The 19,881-nt window shown below is 39.9% G+C and overlaps 1 protein-coding gene across 5 annotated transcripts in view; it reads left to right on the top strand.

The window, feature by feature from the left end:
* MBLAC1 (metallo-beta-lactamase domain containing 1) overlaps positions 1-19,881 on the top strand; it is a 67,321-nt gene that overhangs the window by 37,042 nt on the left and 10,398 nt on the right. For 2 of the 5 annotated variants that reach the window (XM_059895903.1, XM_059895904.1), the window contains exons 2-3: positions 8,024-8,086; positions 9,426-9,481. The gene's annotated coding sequence lies outside the window, so the exon portion shown is untranslated. Of the gene's footprint in view, positions 1-8,023; positions 8,212-9,425; positions 9,482-17,001; positions 17,395-19,881 lie in introns of those variants that run through there. The other 3 variants (XM_059895907.1, XM_059895905.1, XM_059895906.1) reach the window with 3 other exon arrangements.

The following is a 19,881-nucleotide window of genomic DNA, read 5'->3' as shown; positions in this document are numbered from 1 at the left end:
TCTCAACACTTCAAAGATAACATTGCACTATCTTTTGGGTTCCAGTGAGAAGTTAGCTGTATATATTTTTTAAAAGATTTATTATTTTATTTATTTATTTTATTTATTTTTGGCTGCATTGGGTCTTAGTTGCGGAACGCGGGATCTTTCGTTGCAGCACGTGGGCTCTTTGTTGCCTCACATGGGCTGCTCTCTAGTTGTGGTGTGCGGGTTTTCTCTTTCTAGTTGTGGTGCACAGGCTCCAGGGCACATGGGCTCTGTAGTTTGCAGCATGCAGGCTCTCTAGTTGAGGCGCGGGAGCTCAGTAGTTGTGGTGCGGGGGCTTAGTTGCCCTGTGGCATGTGGGATCTTAGTTCCCCGCCCAGGGATCAAACCCATGTCCCCTGCATTGGAAGGCAGATTCTTTACCAGTGGACCACCAGGGAAGTCCCTAGCTGTCTATTTGTGGCTCTTCTGTAGATACTTGTTTTTTTAAATTTTCCCTACTATTAACATCTCTTTGTCTTTGGTATTTTACAGTTAGACTAGAATGTTTCTGGTTGTGGACTTTTTTATTTACTATGCTTGGAATTTATTGGGCTTCCTGAATCAATACTGGAAAATTCATTTTCTTATCAAATACTGCTTATTTCCCAGTTTCTCTAGTCTCTCTTTCTGAAGTTGTATTATTAGACACGTCAGACATTTTTTAACTCTGTCTTTTATATTTGACTTTTTTTTCCTTCATATTTTCCCTCTCTGTACATCCATGCTGCATTCTGACAATGTCTTTGGACCTATCTTAAGCCAACCCACAAATTTTATCTCCAGCTGTATTTAATTTGCTGTTTAATGTACCCATTTACTCTTTTATTTCAATTTTTATATTTTACATTTGTAGAGTTTCTATTTGTGTTTTTCCCCAAAATCTGCCTGGTCAGTTTTACATTCTCTTGTTTCATCATACTTCCAATAAATATCTTCTTTTATTTCTTTACACATGTTGATTTATGAGCAGTGTCAGATACTTCTAATATCAGCAATCTTTGAAGGTCTAACTCTGCAGTTAATTGTTTCTGTAGTTCTTTTGCTCATGATCAGTTGTTTTGTTGTGTTTGATGGTTTTTTAAAAAATAAATTTATTTATTTTATTTATTTATTTTTCGCTGTGTTGGGTCTTTGTTGCTGCATACGGGCTTTCTCTAGTTGTGGCGAGCCGGGGCTACTCTTCATTGCGGTGCATGGGCTTCTCATTGCAGTGGCTTCTCTTGTTGCAGAGCACAGGCTCTAGGCACATGGGCTTCAGTAGTTGTGGCACACGGGCTCAGTAGTTGTGGCTCGTGGGCTCTAGAGTGCAGCCTCAGTAGTGGTGGCACACGGGCTTAGTTGCTCCGTGGCATGTGGGATCTTCCCGGACCAGGGCTCAAACCCGTGTCCCCCGCATTCCCAACCACTGCGCCACCAGGGGAGTCCTGTTTGATGGTTTTTTAATTGATATTTCATCTTACTTGGAACTTAATCTGTGGGAATTCTTTGAGGCCTAGGTGTAAGGGCCTTCCTCCAGAGGGGATCTGTTTTTACATCTGCTGGGTACAGGTATACTACGCATGAGGGTCACTTTAAATGACATTTTTGGCTTATATTTTTCAAGCCTCACAGGCATTGTAAATTTTGGCCTACACCCTCGAGAGTGTGAGTGAGGGTTAGGGATGCTCTGAGGGAAGATATTTTTCATGCTTTTCTCTAAAGCTATGGCTGAAGAATCAGTCTCCACTACCTCTCCCTTCATGGCAGTTCTTTTTCTTCTGGCTCACTTTCTGAGGGTCAGTGATTTAGGGGTCCTGGCTTTATGCAAAGATCTCGTCTGATCTCCATCCTGCTCTGGCCCGGGCTTTGTCTCTTGTCACCAGAGATTTGGAGGCTGGTTAAAGCCCAGGCTTTACCTTTGGGCCCCTGGGGATTGGATGATTGATGCAAGGTATCTTCCAGGACACATTCATTTGCAACTTGCCTCTTATTCTTGCGATATTGTGATTGATAAGAAATATATATACTTGGTGATTCGGATGACCAAAACATATTTCTCATATATATGTGGTTTTCCTCCACAGTTCCTGACTCACAGCTCCCAAAACGCTTGGAAATTCCTGAGCCATAAGAGCAATAGGAACATCTTTTGTTATAATGTTTGGTCTCTTATCCTCCGTTCTTGAAATTGCTTCAGAGCCATAAAGGTGAAATGAGTATATTGTTATTTATAACAACCTCCTTTCCACTGCCACTGGGTTAAGGAGGTGACTTCTTGAACGTTCTGTAGCTTAGTTGCACCTGCACAGCAGGACAATTACCTCACCCTTTTCTTACCTCCAATCACATTTCCCCAAGCTCCCCAAACCTCATCTTTATCCCATCAATATCCTGAGCCCCACCCCTTCCGGGAGGCAGATTTCCTGTTTCCTCGCTTGGCCGCCTTGTGAATAAACCTTTTCTCTGCAAACTTTGGTGTCCCATGGTTTGCCTGCTGTGCATTGGGCAAATGAACCAGGTTCGGTAATGTATTTTTCTACTTTTAAATTGATTTGTCGTTCATTAGATATTTTGAATTCTAATTCTCTGCTGATTATATATGTTGCAAACATCATCTCTCTGTGTGAGGCTAGTTATTTCACTTTATTGTGCTTTTGAACTATAGAAATTTAAATCTAATCTTTTCAGATTTATCTAACTCTGTGTGTCTTACTTAAGAAATCCTGTCCTACTCCTAAGGTCATAAAGACAGCCTCCTGTATTTTCTGTTTAAGACTAAAAGTTTGCTTTTCATATTTAAGTTTTAAATCATATCCAGTGGAATTGGTTTTTGTGTAAGGTGTGAAGTTGGAATTTAGTTTTTTCCAGATGGATGGCCAATTGTCCTGGCTATCCTTCCCCGTAGGATTGTAATGCCATCTCTCTAATATATAAAGGTTCCACGTGCGCAAGGATATATTTCCATGCTCTCTTCTCATTGCTCTATTGGTGCCAAAGCCAGTGTCTTAATTTCAGTAACTTTTTAATTAGTATCAAGATGTGAGACCTGGTATGCAAGACCCTCATCTAATTTTGGTTCTTCAAAATCTCATTTAGTCTAGGTGTTTTGCTCTTCTGTTTGCATTTTACAATTTGCTTACCAATTTCCATGATAAAACCTGTTGGGATTTTTATTGGTTTGGTATGTCTTTATGGTCTAATTTGAGGAGAATTGACATATTTAACTTATGATATTGAGTCTATTCATGACCATGGCATAAAATAAAATAATTTCAATAGTTTTATATTTTTTCAAAAAGGTCTTACATTTCTTTTATTAGATTTATTCACGTTATTCCTAATAGCGTATTGTTTGTTGTTTTAGATAATTGTATCTTTTTTATTAATTCAGGTCTATTGTGACATAATTTACATAAAGTAAAATTTATCCTTTTTAGGTATTACAGCTCAATGAGTTTTAAAGGGTATAGGGCTGTGTATCCACCATTACAGTCAAGACAAAGAATATTCCAGTACCCTGCGTTCTTTCATGCCACTTTGTAGTCAATACTGTCCTCCCATTTCCAACTTTTGGCAATGACCGCTCTGAATTCTGTCCCTATACTTTTGCCTTCTCCAGATTGTCACGTAGATGGAATTGTACAGTATGTAGCCTTTTGAGTTTGGCTTCTTTCACTTAGCAAAGTACTTTTGAGATTTGTCCACATCTTTATGTGTATTGGTAGCTGATTCCTTTTTACTGCTGGGTAGTATTCATTGTATGGATGTACCATGACTTGTTGACCCACTCACCAGTTGATCAGCTGAGGGACAATTTTTCCCTCTGTTTTGGATAATTATGAATAAAGTTGCTATGAACATTAGTGTACAAATTTGTGTGAGAACATGCTTTCATTTCTCTGGGGTAAATACCTAGCAGTGGTATTATTGGGTCATATGGTACATATGTATTTACATGTATTAGAAATTGTCAAAATGTTTTTCAAAGTGGTCATACTATTTTTCATCCCCATCAGTGAAGTGTGAGAGTTTTAGTTGCTCTGCATCCTCACCAATTCTGGGTATTGTAGTGGTATCTCATTGTGGTTTTAATCTGCATTTTCCTAATGACTAATAATTTTGAACTTCATTTCACGTCATTATTTGTCATCTGTATCTCTTCTTTGATAAAATATCTGTTCAAATCTTTTGTACAATTTTTTTAAAATAAATGATCTATTTATTTATTTATCTTTGGCCGCGTTGGGTCTTCGTTGCTGTGCGCAACCTTTCTCTAGTTGCAGTGAGCAAGGGTTAATCTTCATTGCGGAGCACCGGCTCTAGGTGCGCGGGCTTCAGTAGTTGTGGCTCGTGGGCTCAGTAGCTTTGGCTCACGGGCTCAGTAGTTGTGGCTCGTGGGCTCAGAAGTTGTGGCTCACGGGCTGTAGGGCACAGGCTCAGTAGTTGTGGCACACGGGCTTAGTTGCTCCGCAGCATGTGGGATCTTGCCGGACCAGGGCTCAAACCTGTGTCCCCTGAATTGGCAGGAGGATTCTTAACCACTGCACCACCAGGCAAGCCCCTCCAATTTTTAAAAGTTGGAATTTTTGTTATTGAGTATCGAGATATCTTAACATATTGTGGTTACAAGTTCTTTATCAGATGTGTGTTTGCAAGTATTTTCTCTAGTCTGTAGATGATCTTTTTTATTCGAGGACGTGAATACCAGATTTCTATGATGCTCAAATCTCTTACATAAAATGACATAGGTATTTGCATATAACCTACACAATCCTCCTGTACTTTTTATTTATTTTTATAGAAATATAGATGATATACAATATTACATTGGTTTCAGATGTACCACATAGTGTTTTGACATTTGCATACATTATGAAATGATCACCATGATAAGTCTAGTAACCATCTGTCTTCATACAAAATTCTTACAATATTATTGAACATATTCCTTATGCTGTGTATTACATCCCCATGACTTACTTTATAACTGTAGATTTGTACTTCTTAATCCCCTGTACCTCTTTTGCCCTCATCCCCAACCTTCTCCCCTCTGATAACCACCCATTTCTTCTCTGTTTCTGTGAGTCTGTTTTCATTTGTTTTGTTTGTTTTATTTTTTATATTCCACATATAAGTGAGTTCATATGGTGTTAGTTTCTCTCTGGCTTATTTCACTTAGCATAATACGCTCTACATGCACCCACGTTGCCACAAATGGCAAGATTTCATTTTTTTTTATGCCTGAGTAATGTTCCATTGTTTATATATACCACATCTTCTTTATTCATCTACTGATGGGCACTTAGGTTGCTTCCATATCTTGGGTACTGTAAATAATGCTGCATGAACATAGGGGTGCATATACCTTTTCATATTAGTGTTTTTGTTTTCTTCAGATAAATACCCAGAAGTGAAGTTGCTGTATCATATGGCAGTTCTATTCTTAATTTTTTGAGGCATCTCCATACTGTTTTCCATAGTGGCTGCACCAATTTACATTCCCAACAACAGGGCACGGTGGGTTTCCTTTTCTCTACGTCCTCCAACACTTGTTATTTGTTGTCTTCTTGATGACAGCCATTCTGACAGGTGTGAGGCGGTAGTTCATTATGGTTTCAATTTGCATTTCCCTGATGGTTAGCGATGTTGAGCGTCTTTTCATGTGTCTGTTGGCCTTCGGTGGGCTACCCGGAGGGTTGGGAGTGGGCGCTGGGCTGTGGCGGGCGGGGAGCTTCAGGCCACGGGGACAGGCGGCAGGACCCCCCGGGGTGGGGAAGAGGGCTCCGGCGGGCTGGGGACTGGGAACTTTGTCAGGGTCGGGCCAGGGGGCGAGCCCGAGGGTGCGTGCGGCTGGACTGGGGAAGGAGGGCTCTGGGGTCGCCGAGGGGCAGAAGGACGGGGTGAGCGCGTTCTCGCGACCCCCTGCTGGATCGCAGTGGGGTGGGGAGGGGATAGTCACGGGGGAGGGAGGGTCCTGAGGACGGTCTGGGGAGGGTTGAGCTCAGGTCCAGCTGCTGTCCGGGCTGCTGGGCCAGCTGCAGTGGGCGGGGGCGGGGCTGAGGGACCCAGCACGAAGGGGTTGGGGGTCTTGGACGTGGGTTGGGTCACAACTCTGTCCTCCTTCCGCGACCCCCACAGCGTCTCCCAGGATGCTCTTCTCTCCGGCGGGGCTGGGGTCCTCTGCAGACGGACCTCCAGGGACCCCTTGGGGGGCGCCCGGTTCAAGATTCTTTTCTACAACACTTTACTTCATTGTCACCATTGTAATAACAATCTGAATCTTGTTCCTTTGTACACGACTTGCTCTTACTTGGAAAGTTCTTAGGATTTTCTTTGTCTTTGATGTTCTTTCATTATAATGCATCTACATGTTTCTCTTATTTCTTTGGTACACATGGGCCCGTGCAATCAGGCCATTTCTCTTTTTAAATTAATTAAGTAACTTTAGTAAATTCTGGGAGATTAGTTTCTATTTGTATCAGTCAGGGCAGGAGACAGATGACACTCTCAAATTGAGGGAATGGAGGAGAGTTTAATAAAGGAACCATTTCTGAAGGAATGGGGAGGATTATGGGACGCCGACAAGGGAGGTGGGGCATCTTGGGCTAGCAAGAGTGCAGTCCTTGTTGCCCATTTGCCTGAAGGAGCAAAGAGAGGGAACAATTACCAGAAACTGGAAGAAGTAGCCCTAGTTGTAGGGAGAAGGCCTTTGGTAGAGGAAAACAGCAGCCCAAGGTGATTCAGCAAGGAGGGGATCTCCTCCCCTCGATCAGCAGGTGTCTCCCATTGGCAGGTCCCAATAGGAAACCAGAGGGCAAAGGCACCTGGGTGACGTGGTCCAAAGGAATCACCCTCCTGGGGCTGAGTAACATTCCATTGTATATATACACCACGTCTTCTTTATCCATTCATCTGTCAAAGGACATTTATTTTATTTATTTATTTATTTATTATTTTAAAAGGTGAAGAGGACACTTTTTTTAAAAAAATTTATTTACTTTCTTGACTTTACAAGTTTCAAAAAACTATATGCATTTTTGCCTTTTGAGTTGAAAGGCAAAAACTGTGAATAAATTTTTTAAAGTGTCTTTTGTTCTTATAAAAGAAATCGGGAAGAAACTGAAGCTGACACAGGCATCATTTAAGACCCAAGATGTGAAGGTGTGGGTGTGACTGTGACAGGTTGTACCTTATTAAGGGAAAAGAATTCTCTCGCACAAGGATGGAGAGTGGGGTTCTGCATATATGTGAGACCATACGATACTTGTCTTCCTCTGTCTGACTTATTTCACTTAGCATAATGCTGTCAAAGTCCATCCAGGTTGTTGCAAATAGCAAGATTTCCTTCTGTTTTATGGATTAATAATATTCCATTATGTATATACACCACATTTTCTTTATTCATCCATTGATGGACACTTAGGTTGTTTCTATATCTTGGCTATTGTAAATAGTACTGTATGAACATGGAAGTGAGATCTTTTTTTTTTTTTAATTAATTAATTTATTTATTTTTGGGTGTGTTGGGTCTTCGTTTCTGTGCAAGGGCTTTCTCTAGTTGCGGTGAGCGGGGGCCACTCTTCATCGCGGTGCGCGGGCCTCTCACTGTCGCGGCCTCTCTTGTTGCGGAGCACAGGCTCCAGACGCGCAGGCTCAGTAGTTGTGGCTCACGGGCTTAGTTGCTCCGCGGCATGTGGGATCTTCCCAGACCAGGGCTCGGACCCGTGTCCCCTGCATTGGCAGGCAGATTCTCAACCACTGCGCCACCAGGGAAGCCCTGGAGGTGAGATCTTTTTGAGTTAGTGTTTTCCTTTCCTTCAGGTAAATACCCAGGAGTAGAATTGCTGAATCATATCAGTAATCTCTTATTTGACTGAAGTTTGACTTTTGTTGTTCTTTTAGAAAGTCAGCTGTATTTCCTGGGTTATCACGTATTTGAAATGTTGGTCTGTTGCCTTCATAGCTGTGTAATACTTCAGCTGAGTGTAAAATTCTTTTTTTTTTTTTTTTTTTTCAGGACACCTTTCTCTTTAATGAGATTGTTCAGATGTGCAAGGGATTACAGGCATTTGTGATCACAGTAAGTGTCCTGAGGTTGGAACCACACAACAGACCAGAAAAAAAAGATGCCCATTCATGCTCTTCATCCTCCTTCAATATTAATAAAATGTAATGGAGAGTCCCTACCTTTTGTTGAACTCATAATTGAGTTTTAGCATTTTAATGATTATTCTTTATGATTTGTAGGGGCCACATGGCCCATAATGCACAATTAGAGGTAAGGTGCCCTTTCCAGGGTCATTGGCTCTATGCAACTTTTGTAAATATGACTGGTACATTACACTTTTATTATTCAATTAGCTTTGGCAATCAGGAACTTAAGACATAATTGAATCACGTCAAGTACATGTACATTGCACGTGAATCCAAGAAAAGAATGTGATGAGTACACCACAAGTTTAATTCAGGATTATCTAATTGTTTTATCCTAAAATACAGTTCCTCTCATCTCACTGGAACCCACACACTAAATTAAGGACTTCCGGCTGCCAGAATTCATTTGTGTTCTTGGATTTTCACTTTGAAAACTTCCAAAGGAGACAAGGAATCCTGCTGATAGCAGAGTAAGCTCAGCTATGGAAGTCAAACTGGTGATAAATATGAAGAAAACCGTAATCAGTTTTAATGAATACAAATAGCATAATGCCTGGACCAGGGGAGTCCAGGGAAATGTTCAGCGTAGTTCATGGGTGGAATTCAACAATTTTTTTTTTTCACACATACACACTGTATTTTATTTTTACAAGAGATAAATAGACTGACACCAAGCATTGTAAATGGATGACCACAACAAAAGCAACAATGACTGCAATTACCAAACACGAAACACCCTCATACTATGTCATAATATTGACATTCAGTCCAGTAATCCTCCACTGTAACAGCTCCTTTACTTTGCAGTGAAAATTGATTTACATATTTTTTGCCTCTGAGTCCTTGTGGGATTTTTTTTTTTTTTAATTCAAACAGAAAGTCACAAAAATTACAATCATCCTCATCAGTTCACTCAGTCCCATGTAATTAATTTTTTTCATCTTGATCTTTTGTTAGCACTTTTATGAGTTCATCAGTTTTCCATTAGAGTTCTGAAAATGCTTATTCATTCAGTTCAGCAGTATAGTTAGTTACCAGAAACCTGTACTTGTCAGAGTCTTTTCCATGAATTCCTTGAAGATGTGAGTGTAAAATTCTTGGGTGTTTTTGGTTTGTTTTTTTATTTTTATTTTTTATTTTTTATTTTTATTTTATTTTATTTTTTTTTTTATAGTTTGTGGGCTTTGCAAGCATTGTTCCACTGTCTTCTAGTGTTCAATGTTGTTGTTTATTAATCTAAGTCAATCTAAAATTTTCTCTTATAGGTGACTTAAACCTGTTTTGCTTAAATGCCCAAAGGATTCTTTCTTTATTTTTAAAGGTCAGTGATTTTACAAGTGATGCCCTGATGTTGGCTCTTTTGTGTCAATTTTTTTTTTGGTATGCATGTAATAATACAGATTTCAATCATGTGAAAGAAAAATCGTTTGAATTAGAATAAGCTGAAAAATCCACAATTGTGTGAAATATGACATGGATTCAGCTCTGAAGTACAGAAACAAATAAACATAACCCAGGAGCTTAAACAAATTAGAGAAAAATTGTGTGTCTCACATAAGGAGAAGTCTGGAAGAAGGCAGCCTGAGGGCGGGGGCACAGCAGACCTGTGATCCCAGTAGGAACGCTGGCTCCCTGTAACTTTCCTTTCAACCAAACTTAGCATTTGCTCTGTTTCCTATGGTCACAAGATGTCTGCTCCCTCCCAGCACCAGAGCTGCATCTTAGGAGGTCAGTAAAAGAAAGAGAAAAGGGCAAAAGCCAAGTCTCTCTGCCTGTTAAAGAACTTTCCTGAAGCCCAACTCAGAAATGTCATTGGCTTGAAGTATGTCACATGGCAATCCCTAGTTGCAAGAAAGTCTGGGAAATGTGACTTTTTCACCAGCCACTTTTGGCAGGGGCGGTTCACATGCAAACTCTATTTATTTTATTTATTTATTTTTTTAACATCTTTATTGGAGTATAATTGCTTTACAATGGTGTGTTAGTTTCTGCTTTATAACAAAGTGAATCAGCTCTACGTATATATATATCCGCATATCTCTTCCCTCTTGCGTCTCTCTCCTTCCCACCCTCCCTATCCCACCCCTCTAGGTGGTCACAAAGCACTGAGCTGATCTCCCTGTGCTATGCTGCTGCTTCCCACTAGCTATCTATTTTACGTTTGGTAGTGTATATATGTCCATGCCATTCTCTCACTTTGTCCCAGCTTACCCTCCCCCCTCCCCATGTCCTCAAGTCCATTCTCTAGAGGTCTGTGTCTTTATTCCCGTCCTGCCCCTAGGTTCTTCATGACCTTTTTTTTTTTTTTATTCCATATATATGTGTTAGCATACGGTATTTGTTTTTCTCTTTCTGACTTACTTCACTCTGTATGGCAGACTCTAGGTCCATCCACCTCACTACAAATAACTCAATTTCGTTTCTTTTTTATGGCTGAGTAATATTCCATTGTATATATGTGCCACATCTTCTTTATCCATTCATCTGTCGATGGACACTTAACGCTGCTTCCATATCTTGGCAATTGTAAAGAATGCTGCTATGAACACAGGGGTGCATGTATCTTTTTAAATTAGTGTTTTGAGTTTTTTTTCAGATATATATGCAGGACTGGAATTGCTGGGTCATAGGGTAGTTCTATTTTTAGTTTGTTTGTTTGTTTGTTTTTGAGAAACCTCCATACTGTTTTCCACAGTGGCTGCACCAGTTTACGTTCCAACAGTGTACGAGGGTTCCCTTTTCTCTACATCCTCACCAATATTTGTTATTTGTGTTCCTTTTGATGATAGCCATTCTGACAGGTGTGAGTTGGTATCTCATTGTGGTTTTGATTTGCATTTCCCTGATGATTAGTAATGTTTAGCATTTTTTCATGTGCCTGTTGGCCATCTGCATTTCCTCTCTGGAAAAATGTCTATTCAGTTCTGCCCATTTTTTAATCAGGTTGTTTGGGTTTTTTGGTGTTTTTTTATGTTGAGCTCTATGAGCTAATATGTTGGATATTAATCCCATATTAATCATTTCATTTGCAAGTATTTTCCCCCATTTAGTGGGTTGTCTTTTCACTTATAAAACTCCTAGAGGAAAACATAGGCAAAACACTCTTTGACATAAATTGCAGCAATGTTTTTTTGGATCCATCTCCTAAAGTAAATGAAATAAAAGCAAAAACAAACAAATGGGACCTGATTGAACTTAGAGAAAATAGTGAGAAAAAAACATTTGTAGAGACAGTAGCTGAGAATTCCCCAGAAATAATTAAAGATCTAATGAGGGGCATCTATCTATTGTTTCAAAGATCCCAACAAAGCCAAAGAATTTCTTGAAAATTCCATATCTAATCACAGTTGATTGAAAATATAGAAAAATCAAATGAAAAATAAGAGAAGACAAAAATTACCAATGCCAGGAAGGAAATAGAGGCTATCACTACAGACTCTGCAAGCATCAAAAGTATAATAAGGAAATACTACAAACAGCTCCATGCACATTAATTTGACATCTTAGATGGGATAAACCAATTCATTAAAAAGCACAAACTATTACAACTCACCTAATATGCAATAGGTAACTGAATAGCACCATAATTATTAAAAGAAATGGAAACAACTCAACCAATTGCAATTGTGTGTATCTTATTTGAATCCTGATTCAGACAAACCTAGTATAAAAAGATAAACCATGCAAACAGTAACAAAGAAAGTTGGTATAGACCTTAAGGCAAATATCATTTCTAGAAATAAGAAAGGTTTCTTCATAATGATAATAAGTTCAGTTTGCCAGGGATATGTCATTTATTATATTGCTATAATTATTATATTGCTATAATTATATTGATATAATTCTAAATAGCAATATGGCATTAAATAAATAAAGTGAACTTCAAAATGTGCACATACTCAGAGAAATAAATTCACAGTTGTTCTGGGAGATTTGTATACATGTCTCTCAGTAATTGGTAAAATAAGTAAACAAAAGATTATGTTATATGTAAGTAAGTGATGATGTAAGAGATTTGAACAGCATGATTTAAAAACCATCCTATTTATGGGACTTCCCTGGCAGTCCAGTGGTTAAGACTCTGAGCTTCTACTGCAGGGGGCGTAGGTTCGATCCCTGGCCGGGAACCAAAATAAAAACCATCCTATTTAGACAATAAAGCTATCAGTTGCAGAATATACATGTGGAACATTTACAAAATTGATTGTATACTGGGCCAAAAAGTGAGTCTCATCAAATCTCAAAAGATTTAAATTATATGAAATGTGTTCTCTGGTCACAAGGCAATTACATTAGAAATCAATAACAAAAATATTATTAATGGAACGGTATATCATGTTCATAGTATCTAATTTGAAACCAAAATGAACTACAAATTCAATATAATCACAATTAAAATCCCAAAAGGAATTTCTTTTTTTGTAATTCCACAGATTGATTAAAAGATTCATATGGAAGCACAAAAGATCAAAAACTGCCAAAGCCCTTCTAAAAAAAAAGTGGAGTGAACATGGGTCAAGGACCTAAAAAATGTAGGTCTTGTCCACCAGAAATCCAGAATTATTACAAAATGATAGTAATGAAGACTGGGTGGGTGGTATTGGTGCTGGTAGAGACAAATTCACTAAACAGAATAGAGAGCCCCCAAGCAGATGGACATATGGACACCTGATTTATGACAAAGATGCACAGCAGAGCTACGGGGAAAGGATGAACTCAGCCAGCAGTGCCAGCTCAATCAGGTTCCAAATATCCAAGGTTAAAAAATTAGTGTTCTCTTGTAAATAATCAGAGAAATTCAAATTAAAACCGCGTGAGCCACTAGTACACACCCATAATTTTTGCCAAATATTTAAAAATTCTGATATCAAATGCTGGCAAGAATGTGGAACAATAAGAAACTGCTGGTAAAACAGTAAACAGGTAAAACCACGTTTTAAAAATCGGCAGAATCCAGTAAGTCAAAGACACACCTACTCTCTGATCAGCAAAACCACTGCCAGATGACACCCTACAGAAACACATACTCATATGGACTCAAAAGTTACATGCAAACCTGTTATATATAGGATGGATAAACAACAAGATCCTACCATATAGCACAGGGGACTATATTCAGTATCCTGTGATAAACCATAATGGAAAAGAATATGAAAAAGAATGTAGGGGCTTCCCTGGTGGCGCAGTGGTTGAGAATCTGCCTGCTAATGCAGGGGACACGGGTTCAAGCCCTGGCCTGGGAAGATCCCACATGCCGCAGAGCAACTAGGCCTGTGAGCCACAACTACTGAGCCTGCGCGTCTGGAGCCTGTGCTCCGCAACAAGAGAGGCCGCGACAGTGAGAGGCCCGCGCACCGCGATGAAGAGTGGCCCCCGCTTGCCCCAACTAGAGAAAGCCCTCACACAGAAACGAAGACCCAACACAGCCAAAAATAAATAAATAAATAAATAAATAAATAGAATACCATGGCCAAAAATTAAAAAAAAAAAAAAAAAGAATGTATATATATGTATAACTGAGTCACTTTGCTGTACAGCAGAAATTAACACAGCATTGTAAACCATCTGTACTTCATGGGATCTTAGTTCCCCAACCAGGGATGGAACCCATGCCCCCTGCAGTGGAAGCAGAGTCCTAACCTCTAGACTGCCAGGGAATTCCCCCTATGGTAGCAATTTTTTTTTTTTAAGTTTCATTTTATTTATTTTATTTATGGCTGTGTTGGGTCTTCGTTTCTGTGCGAGGGCTTTCTCTAGTTGGGGCAAGCGGGGGCCACTCTTCATCGCGGCTCACGGGCCCAGCCGCTCCTCGGCATGTGGGATCTTCCCAGACCAGGGCTCTAACCCGTGTCCCCTGAATTGGCAGGCAGATTCTCAACCACTGCGTCACCAGGGAAGCCCAGTAGCAATTTTTATAGCAGTCTTATCCACAGTAGAATGTAAAAATATAGTGTGATACAATCACACAACGAAAGACCATATGACAATGGAAATGGATGAGCTACAATTACATGAGAGAATATGGATGAATCTTAAATATATAATACTGAATAGAGAAGCCAGACACAGTGGAATTCGTAGAGTATGTTTTCATTTATATGGAGCTGAAAATCAGGCAAAACTCACATGAATTGTTTAGGAATGCCTAATAAGTTGGCAAAATGATAAAGAAAAATGAGGGCATAAATATTATAAAAGTTAGAATCATGGGTACACCTAGAATAATGGGAGAGAGAGAGGGAGTTGTAACTGTGGAGAGACACGGTACCAGAGGGCTTCTGGACTGAGGGTCATGTTTTCATTCTTATTTTGGGTGGACGTTATATGGGTGACCATTTTATAACAATTTGTTAAATTGTTTTATGCATTTGCTCTATGTTTTGTTATATTTTATAATAAAATTTTAAATTATGTGCACTCATTAATATATATATATATATATACACACATGCAATAATTATAAGTTGTGTTAAAATAATTAGGAGGATGGGAATGAGGATTTCTGGAATTTTTCCAATGCCAAAATAATACAGGGTTCCTTTCTGGCCCCAAGAGGAAAACATAACTGTACTGTGGAGGGATCAGGCGTTTTTCCTCTTACCCAGGGGTCACTCTTATCATCACTAATGGTAAACAATCAGATACTTTGCATCCTCCGATGTGCTGCAAACAGAATTTAACATCACTTAACGCATATGCTTAAGTTAAATCTATCAAGCCTTTAACTCTAAATTCCAGTTTATGGGAAATACAAGAAATAGAGGACAAACTAAATGCCACCATAAGGAAGCAATCAGAAATATCCAGAGGTGGAACATTTAACAGGACAAAATGGCCCTGGCTTTTCCATACATCAGGGTCAAGAAAAGAAAGGACTGGCCTGCATTTAAAAAAAAAATCAAGGGACAAAACACCAGATCCTGGAATGGATTTGGCTTTGAAAACACAATTGTATAAACTCTTGAAGGACAACTGAGCAAATTTGATTATGAACTGGGTATTAGATGCAAAGAATCTACTTTTGGTTATGTTTAAAGATATTCTGTTTTTTTTAAAGGTTTATACTGAAATATTTGGGGGTGGAACATCATGATGTCTGTAATTCACTTGAAAATACTTAAGCATGTGAAAGTAAAGTAAAAAGTAACATGTCTCTATGCTAATGGGAATGTGATGGAAATAAGGCTATTGAGAAGGAAGATGATTTAGGAGGGAGAGGGGAAAATTGGTCGAGTGATGTTCTATTTTTTTAAAGGGTGTTGGATTTTTTTTTTAATTTTTTATTTTATTTTATTTAATTTATTTATTTATGGCTGTGTTGGGTCTTCGTTTCTGTGCGAGGGCTTTCTCTAATTGCGGCAAGTGGGGGCCACTCTTCATCGCGTTGCGCGGGCCTCTCACTATCGCGGCCTCTCTTGTTGCGGAGCACAGGCTCCAGACGCGCAGGCTCAGTAATTGTGGCTTACGGGTCTAGTCGCTCCGCGGCATGTGGGATCTTCCCAGACCAGGGCTCGAACCCGTGTCCCTTGCATTGGCAGGCAGATTCTCAACCACTGCGCCACCAGGGAAGCCCAAGAGTGATGTTCTTGAATAGGCAAGAGGGGATGAGGTTTAGGGCTGAAGTGGAAGGACCAGTTGTAGATGGGAGCATGGAAAGTTTTTGCTTCGTTTTGTCCAAGAAAATAGGTTAAGTCATCAGCTGAGTGTGAGGATGAGGAAGGTTTCAGGAGAGAGAAGTACGGTGGGATGAGTGCAGTGGCTCTCAACCTTCAGTGTCCATGAGTCATCTGGAGGGCTTGTTGAAACACAGACTGAGCTCCTCCCCAGGATTTCTGATTCAGTAGGTCTGGGGTGGGGCCTGAGAAGTTGTATGTCTAACAAGCTCCCAGGTGATACTGATGCTGCCGGTCTGGGGATCACATTCTGAGAACCACCGTGATTATTGTGCAGCATTAGGCCCCCTTGAGGTTTTAAAGTGAGAACATTCAGTGTGGTTGAACTTTTTCTTCAAGCATGTTCAGCTGCAGAGGTGTAGTGGAAAAAGAGGCAGAGGGTTGCATGAGACAGAGATGATCACCAAGATGGTCACAGAGCTGGCTCCATATTGTTCTGGACTCAGCCCACATGACCCGGCCTCAGAAACATCTTCCTCCCCATCGTCATCTTGAACTTTCACGTTACTTTTTCTCACAAAAGTTTTCATTCTTCGGAGTCGTATGTATATTTATTTTGTTACTTGTTTCTGAGTCTTTTCACCAGAGTTTATGCACCTCAAAACAGGAATCTTTTTTTCTTGTTGGTCACTGCTATTTTCCTAGAACCTAGAACACTGCCTGGACATCACAGGTGCTTAATAAATATTTATTGATGAAAAGTAGAAAGAAAGAAAAGAAAAAGAAAGAGAGAGAGAGGAAGAAAGAAAGAAAGAAAAGGAAGAAAGAAAAGAAAGAAAGAAAAGAAGGAAGGAAAGAGGGAGGAAGGAAGAAAGAGAGAGACAAGGAAATACGAATCACTATACAAGAAACTAAATCACAGTATTAGTTTTGACTATGACGAGAAAAATATACAATTATAAAAATATATAATTATAAAATATATTAGACACAGATTACTATGTCTAAAATTAATGTAAATACATTAGAAAGATGGGAAGTGGGGGCTAGCTAGTTGCATTTTCTTTTCCTGAAGACAGTGTTTCCCAAATTCCCTGTTTGGACCGTGAATAGGTTGTGGTCGTTGGAACTTGGGCAGTGAAGATGCATACCATTTCCATGCCTGGACATCAAACATCTCATGCAATCCTTTGTTCTCTCTGTCTCTGTCTCTGTCTCTCTGTCTCAGCTCATCAGTGGGCTGGGTGCAGAAGACGAGTAGTGACCTCTGGGGAGGCCCTAGGGGACAGTGGAGACATAGAATGAAAGGGACCTGGGTTTTCGAGTAGCAGCCTGGAGGACAGCAGTGTGGAAGGCTGCTCCCAGACACTGGCTGGACTTCAGGTGAGTTCAAAATAAACTTTTGTGTCAAACAGCCACTGAAATTCCAGGGCTATTTTTATTACTGCAAAAAAGAGAAATGTCAAAAAAGGGATTCATTAGGAACTACTAGTGTATCAGTCTGTGTCCAATCAGGAGAAAGAAATCACACATTAATTGGAACAGGGAAAGTTAACATAAAGAATTATTAACTGTAGCAGAGTAAAGAGAATTCTAAAGAATACTGTAGCGATGAGGAAGAGAACCTGAATTCTGAAATAAATCTTTAGCTGATTTGCTCTAAAGTGGTATTCATTCCACTATTTATTCCATCTGCTGAATATTCTTAAAGAATATTTCCATTTGCAAGATATCTACTGGGTTCTTTGTAGGGTATAAAGAATTCAAAGTAACATATACACTAATCAAAATAAAATTGACTCCAGGAGGGATCTGAGCTTCTGTTCCCACCTGGCAGCAAAACAGCAGGAAAAAATGGAGTGAAGAAATGCTGGTTGGCACTGCACTCCCCCACCCTAATGTCAGTAGTGCAAAGTGTGGACCTGAACCTCCCCCTTCATCTGGAGGCAACAAGGCCATGGGAATTGGTGCTCCACTTACACCAGGGTGGCATCAGCAGAGCCCAAAGGGAGCTGAACATTCCCCCCCCTACCTGGACCTACATGCTACACCTAAACAGGGTGACTGCCTGCTAAATAGACCTGGGGTCTCACAATATAATACCTAAAATGTCCAGTATACAAGAGAAAATCACTCATCATACCAAGAACCAGGGCAATCACAACTTGAATGAGAAAAGACAATCACCCGGTGCCAATACCAAGATTACACAGATGTTGGAATTATCTGATGAGGACTTTTAAAGCAGCCATCATGAGTGTCCATCCACAGACAAATGGATAAAGAAGGTGTGGTATATATATGTAATGGAATATTACTCAGCCATAAAAAAAGAATGATATGATGCCATTTGCAGTAACATGGGTGGACCCAGAGATTATCATACTAAGTGAAGTGTCAGACAGAGAAAGACAAATGCTGTATGATATCACTTATATGTGGAATCAAAAAAATACAAATGAACTTATTTACAAAACAGAAATAGACTCACAAGCATAGAAAACAAACTTATGGTTACTAAAGGGGAAAGGGGGAGAGGGATAAATTAGCTGGACTTTTCTCAAAAGCATGATAAGCAAGTGCTACAATTAGTCTGATGCCAACTTTACAGTTGAGTTCACAGAGATCATGATCACTGAACAACTGGCTAGCTTTTCTATTTTACCTTCCTGCTCTTCAGATGCCTTCAAGACTTGTACTTGATGCTGGCTGCTTGGGATATACTTTTATTTAAAATAATCGCTATAGATATTGTGTCTGTTTTTCTTTTCTAAATGGGAGCTAAGTCACAAGTCCTGTGATAGTTTTCTCTTTTCTGTTAGTCTTTTTTTTTTTTTTTTGGCTGTGTTGTGTCTTTGTTGCTGCGCGTGGGCTTTCTCTAGTTGCAGCGAGCCGGGGCTACTCTTCGTTGTGGTGCGCGGGCTTCTCATTGTGGTGGCTTCTCACTGCGGTGGCTTCTCTTGTTGCGGAGCATGGGCTCTAGGCGCGCGGGCTTCAGTAGTTGTGGCACGTGGGCTCAGTCATTGTGGCTCGCAGGCTCTAGAGCGCAGGCTCAGTAATTGTGCTGCACGGGCTTAGTTGATCCACAGCATGTGGGATCTTCCCGGGCTCGAACCAGTGTCCCCTGCATTGGCAGGCGGATTCTTAACCACTGTGCCACCAGGGAAGCCCTGATTGTGGGTAACTTTTATTTTCACCTTTTTGCTTATGCATGTTTCCTAATGTTGCTACAATTCTTCTGTATTGTTTGGTTTTTAAAATAGATTTTAAAATGTTAACTGCCTTCATCAACAAACCTCCTCCATCTCTTTGCCCTAGGGATGCAGATTCATCTAGGGACCCTACACAAAACCCATCATGCTTTCTTTTACTTCCCATTTTTGCACCTTTTGGGCTCCAGTCTGCACTGTCCTAAGCTGCATCTAGTCCTAATGACAAAAGAATTAGATGTCACTATTTTCCTTAACCCCAAGACTCAACTTGTTTTCTTTCCCTCTTACCTCCTCTGCCTTCATTTCTCCAAAACAAATAACCTCAAATCCATCCTCTAGAGTTGTATGGTTGAGGAGCTAAATGTGACTATTGACTTAAGAGAAAAACAGACATGAAACCCACCCCATCCCTTTCAAATTCCTGAATATTTTACTTCTTCCTTTTTTGGGGAGGGGTGGATGGGTGGGGGTGGTCTTCTCCTTTCACAATCTGTTTTTTCCTTATCTCTGCAAAGAAATACATAATACACCTCCACCACTCCCCTCAAAAATCCTGGATTCAGGTCATACCCACTGTTAATATCTAGCTACTTACTGTATATCTTGCATAACTTGCTTAACTTGTTTCTTCTGTAATGAAATTAATCATATCTACCTTATTTACATTACAAAGTGGTTGAGTTGGTAAATATAACCTGCAAAAGCTCTGAAGACATAAAATGCACATTACAAATTCTGGATGAGGCATGATTGTTTGTTCTTTTTCTCCTCCTCTTATTCTTCTACTTCCTGCCTCCTTTGATTACTAGTTCGGTTTTCTTCCTTTTCTGCTCTTTCTCCTTTCCTCTTTCTCCCTCCTCACCAATCTCTTTTCTTATTTATTTATTTATAAAAAT

This window comes from Balaenoptera ricei, chromosome 15 (genome assembly GCF_028023285.1).
Source record: "Balaenoptera ricei isolate mBalRic1 chromosome 15, mBalRic1.hap2, whole genome shotgun sequence".
NCBI lineage: Eukaryota > Metazoa > Chordata > Mammalia > Artiodactyla > Balaenopteridae > Balaenoptera > Balaenoptera ricei.
Note: the sequence above shows the minus strand (reverse complement) of the source record. Positions and strands in the feature narration are given on the sequence as shown.